Genomic DNA, 6,000 nt, shown 5'->3' with positions numbered 1-6,000 from the left:
ATTTTATTCATGCAGTTTACTTCAATATTGGCCCTGAACTTCAAGCTTCACTATTCATGTATCTACACAAATTTCTTAGCACAGGGTGTTTAAAAATTTCTTATTAAAATGAAATTTCTCTAGTCAAGTTTTAACTTAATACATATGTTCACATCAACAAATTCAGGGAGAAATAGGTTCCGAGATGTGTGATCACTAAATATAAATTTTCATTTATTTTTTCTTCAAAAAAATTCTCACATCTGCCTCTTTGGTAAGATGGGACAGGATTCTATGAATCAAGTGATTGGCATGCGTCTGGAATATTTATGCATTAGACTTATTGCATGATAAAATTGGTATCATCTTTGAGAAAAGAGGAGAGATTATGCTACCTACTTTGCAACCTCGAAGAAATGAACACTCACTGATGTTTTTAACTTATTGTCAACCAATTAAAGGTTCCATTTAATAACTAATCAGAGTATAAATAAATTTGTCTTAAGTAAAAGATATATATGGTACAAGATTAATCAGAAACAGATCCATTGTCGACGGTTTGGAGTGGAGAGTAAATACCAATTTGAAATTTCATCCAAAATTGTATGTGGACAAAAAATGGGAAGCAATTGTAATGTATACTTGCATTTCACTATTAAGGTTTAAATGAATTTTGGATCAGATGGTATGAAGTGCTTAGCCAATTTAGGCAATCTATAGTAAGTACTGAAAGATGGTTGTCTCTTTTCAGCCTCAACAAAATTGAATGCATTTTTATTTTGAACTCAAATTTGTGTATCCTGTCCTCAGTTTTATTTTTTAAGTAAATATACATTTTATGTACCACTAAAAATGATGTATATGAATAGCACTGCGGAAGTTTCAGGACATTATTATGTATTTAAATGGATAGTGTGTCTTTTAGATTGTATTGTGTACTTTCAGGAAAACGTTTTTTATCTTTCTATTTAGCTCCCCCCCATATCAGCACATGCAGGATGTCAAAATATTACACATTTTTTTAAGTTTTAATTTTGACAATAAACCACAAATATCCAAAGGGAATCTAACACTACCATGTTAGTTTGTTTTTGGGGTTAAAAAGAAATTTTCATGTTAGTTTGTTTTTGGGGGACTGGGTATCCAACTAACTCACTACCTTATCATAAATTTAATCTACTCTTACATAGAAATTAATCTCCTTTTTTGGTATTTTTTTTGTTCTTAGTGTGCAAGTGGATCAGTTCGCGTAATTTAATAATCACTCCTGTTAATCCTAGGGGCTTGTACATGCCACTCAAACCAAGCGATTTAGAATTTCAGACTAAGATCAAGAAGAAGAATTAAAAAAATTCACTGACAAATAACCCCAAATATACTGAAATTCAAATACAATGAAGTAAAAATACCAAATGCAGTTTATACCGGCTTGTTCTCCTCTCTGTCTTGCAGCTATGAAAGACCCCCTTCAAAATGACCTCCTTAGCTTGAACTTCTTTTCTTATACTTAGGTTAAATGCTAAAAACTACCATTTACCCCTAATAATTAATCAATTTTTATCCATCAATGTAGGCTTGATCTGAGTGATCCAACCATATAGATAGAAAGAGGAAGTTGAGACGAGCAAACCCATAAAATTTGAGCTCAATCTGACTTTAGGATTAAGAGTAATTAATAAATAAATATTGACCAATCCTAGCCGTAGAATCAATATTTCATTTATTTTATTAATTTTTGCAATACTATTTTTTTTGTGCCAATTTCTGATTGGCCGGCACCTTTAGTACAAGAGGCTGGCGGCTCCTCTCTTGGTGCCACGTACCCCCATCTGGAAATACTAGAATAACAAAATACGTCTCGATTTGCACTTGTACATTTTTACCGACGACACCCACTTAGCTGTCGCCACATCACCTCCCGCGCGTGCATATCTATATGCACAACACAGGTGATGCACTTACCGCCCTCAAGAGATGCCGCTGCCCACCGCATTAAAGCCGTCAGATTCCTTTGCGACAGCCCAGATTTGCCACGTGGCTCCGCTAACTCAGTTTCTTGACTTTTTGCGCAAAAGTCTCTGCTTTTATTCGCGTGCGCAAATCGACACCACCCAAAAATAATTGGAAATATGCCCCTCCATTTCTCTTTCCTCCATATTTCCTCTAAAAAACCATAGAAAAATCCAAATTAATTCAATCAGACCTTACAAGTATTTTTCTTGGATATTTACGTTTGCAACGCGCGACTGAGAGCTTTTTTAAGGGTATATTTGCAAACAAAATTTTAAAAAATCCCTCCACTTTAGAAATTGATTTAAACTCCTATTTCCTTATAATTATATCCTTTTCTCTTTGAAAATTCATTTCTCTCTCAAATAAATTCCCAAAAAATTCAATAAAATCCTAGAAAAAATCTATAAAATTCAGTAATTCATCCCCACATTAATTAACATTAAATTTAGTTTTTAAAATTTCCATTTCCATTTAAATTGAGTTATTCCAAGCTTAAATAAATTCCAAAAAATTCGTAAATTAACAGAAAATTATAATAAAATCAGGATTCAGTTGGAATAGTAATTAACATGTAATTATATCATTAAAAATCTATTTTAACCTCTTTAAACGGATAAAATTGTGCTAATTACTTGAATTAAACAACAAATTCAGGGTGTTATCAATATTCCTCAGTATCTAATTTAAAATGATTAGATGATTGTCTACATGTTCATAAATTTGCCAATAGACAATGGCTGAAATATTTTCTACACACCTAGCGCTATTAATAATCAAGTTTTGCCTTTGGTAAGATGACATATATATGATTTCTAGTCCAAAGGTCAGATATATGTATCAGAAATCTGGCCATAAATTTTGGGAAATAGCATTTGGGCTTCCCATTAACCTTCTCTAGCAAGCAAACATATTAGAACTAATAACTTATTTTTACATAAACCATTTTCCTAAGTAAAAAAAGTATTTTTAATAGAATTCTGAGCTGCAGGGACAGAAAAAACATAACTAATTTTATGAGATATAGGAAAAGCGCAAATATTAGGAAATCAATGTCAAGTGCAGCTGTCTACTTGAGACTGTTTAGTTATGATTAATTTAAATTTTAACTGGACATTATGTAACGAAATGGCCACCTTAACAATACAAGCAAGTTGTTATGAATTCTGGAAGACAAAGTTAAAGTTTTTGGCTTCAATAACTTGTTTCGCATTAGATTGTGGAGGTTTAAATGTTAAAGAGTAATGCGTTAAAATATCAGAATCACACAAAAAAGTACGTGAGATAAGAAGAGCAAAGGAGTCAAACAGGATTAATATTTAGAAATTATTATATTTTGTAGATATAAAAGAAATAGTGCATGACATACCTTTTAACAAATAAAGGTAGATAGATTTAATATGGTATATTCAGAAGCTATTTTATCTATGGTGCCAATGTAATCTTGGCAAACAACTTTGACGCCGCCCCTCTCATGTGTTTTTCTGTAAGATTTCCGACATCAAAGAATTTTGAATGATTATGATCAGCGCATAGTGATGAAAATCAAATTTATACGGTATCATAAAGAAATTCTCAGTAGATGGTGTATGAAATCAAATTTTGGATTGATTTTTAAGTCATGGATTTTATAGATATCCCCCTGTATTTTTCATATTCACCTAGTTAATACGCAGTTATTTTCTTTAAATGCCTAGGATAAGCTATTCTTCTTTGAAAATTGTATCTCATTATGAAAATTGTATCTCAACTCATTTACTTTAATTGAATTTCAATTCCTGAATCATGCCATCAATCTTTAGGGATATGTGATTGGTGAAGGCTTAATAAATTGAAGGATGCATGGCATAAACATGTTCTTGCATAGATATGAACATCACCTTCTTGAAATCTACTATAAGCTCACAAATTTATCACATAAAATTCTATAGTGATGGCATTTATTCTCCCACTCATACTTCAAAAAATATAAACTTGGAATTTATGCCGTGTAATCTGAATTAATTCTATGTTATGAGCACACAATGAATAAAAAAATAGCCATCATAAATATAACCCCTTATCGATTAGTAAACAAAGCTGAGGTATTAAGTCATAGATAGGGGACTGAGCAAATCCATGATATTATGATAGGCGATATTATATTCTAACAAGGACCTAATTCATCAGAGTCAAGAAATTAAGGATTGTTAGAGCAATAGGTTTTCGAAAGTATGAACATTCCCCGGCTTTCGATGCGGTTCCAGAACTTTTCTCGGCTTTCGCGGGAAGATCTCAGTCTTTCTGGAGTGTTCTAGAGAGGGAACCGTTGCTCTTATAAACGGCGGAGTAGGGTTCGCCCGTCCCAATATCCGTCCGATATCCGATATCGGACAACCGATATCCGATATCCGGACTAAAGAGGGACGGTATAGGATCTCGGATATCGGATATCGGCCGATATCCGTCCCTCAGGTGGTGGACGGATATCGATATTGGATATCGGAGGGGTAGGGACGTGGCAGATCTCGGATACCGGATATTGGTTTTCGATATCCGGATATCGGTTTTCAATATCCGGATATCGAAAATCGATATCCGGCGAATTTTTTCTACAGTTTTTGCTATCCCATACCGGAAAATTTTAAATTCCGGGAGAGTATAAGTACGGGCGGCCCACTTTTTAATTGAAACGCATTTGAGCCGCCCCGTGGCCCATTAATAACGATGTTCATATTTCAAAACGACCTTAAGGAGTGTGGTTGTAATTAATAGAAATAATAATAATATTGTATTAATTGAATCAAAAAGTAAGTACAATTTTCATTTACGTGAACAAACTCACGTGTTGTAGTTAGTGTATTTGGCAGTGTAGATGTAGATAACAAAAATATTTATAAACGTGTTGTACTGAACAGAAAGAGTAAAAAATATTAATAAATTTTTTTAATTGAATTGAGAAGTAAAAAAAAAATTTATTTTAAGTGAACAGAATTACGTGATGTACTTAATAAAAATATTAATAAATATTTGTTAATTGAATTAAGAAGTAAAAACAAATTTTATTTTAAGCTAACAGAATTACGGGTTGCAGTTAATAAAAATACTAAGAATTTTAATGTTATCTTGGGAAAATTCATGGCATTTGATATTTAGTTAGTGGAATTAATAAATTAATGGAGTTTTCACTTTAAGAGAAGTAAGTCACGTGTTGTAGTTAGTGTATTAAGGAGTGTGGCTGTAGTTAACAGAAATATTTATTAACGTGTTGTAGTTAACAGAAACAGTAAAAAATATTAATAAATTGTTTTAATTGAATTAAGAAGTAAGAACAATTTTTATTTTAAGTAAACAGAATTACGTGATGTACTTAATAAAAATATTAATAAATATTTGTTAATGGAATTAAGAAGTAAAAAAAATTTTTATTTTAAACTAACAGAATGACGAGTTGTAGTTAATAAAAATAATAATAAATTTGTGTTAACTGAATTAAAGAGTAAATACAAATTTCATTTACGTGAACAAAGTCCCGTGTTGTAGTTAGTGTATTTGGGAGCATAGATGTAGGTAACAAAAATATTAACTAACGTGTTGAAGTTATCAGAAAAAGTAAAAAATAGTAATAAATAATTCTTAATTGAATTAAGAAGTAAAAACAATTTTTATTTTAAGCTAACAGAATTACGTGATGTATTTCATAAAAATAATAATAAAATTGCGTTAACTGAATTAAAGAGTAAATACAAATTTCATTTACGTGAACAAAGTCCCGTGTTGTAGTTAGTGTTTTTGGGAGCGTAGTTAGTGTATTTGGGAGCGTAGTTAGTGTATTTGGGAGCGTAGAAGTCACGTGTTGTAGTTAGTGTATTGAGGAGTGCAGATTTAGTTATTAAGAGTAACGAACATATTAAGTTAATTGAGTTTATGGTGTTTCATACATAGTTAATTGAATTAAGAACTGGAAACGATTTTCATTTCAAGCGAACATACTCACGGGTTGTAGTTAATTTTCATTTATGGCGTTCGATA

The sequence above is a fragment of the Wolffia australiana genome, chromosome 19 (assembly GCF_029677425.1).
Source record: "Wolffia australiana isolate 7733 chromosome 19, ASM2967742v1".
NCBI lineage: Eukaryota > Viridiplantae > Streptophyta > Magnoliopsida > Alismatales > Araceae > Wolffia > Wolffia australiana.
This window is presented reverse-complemented; position numbering follows the sequence as displayed.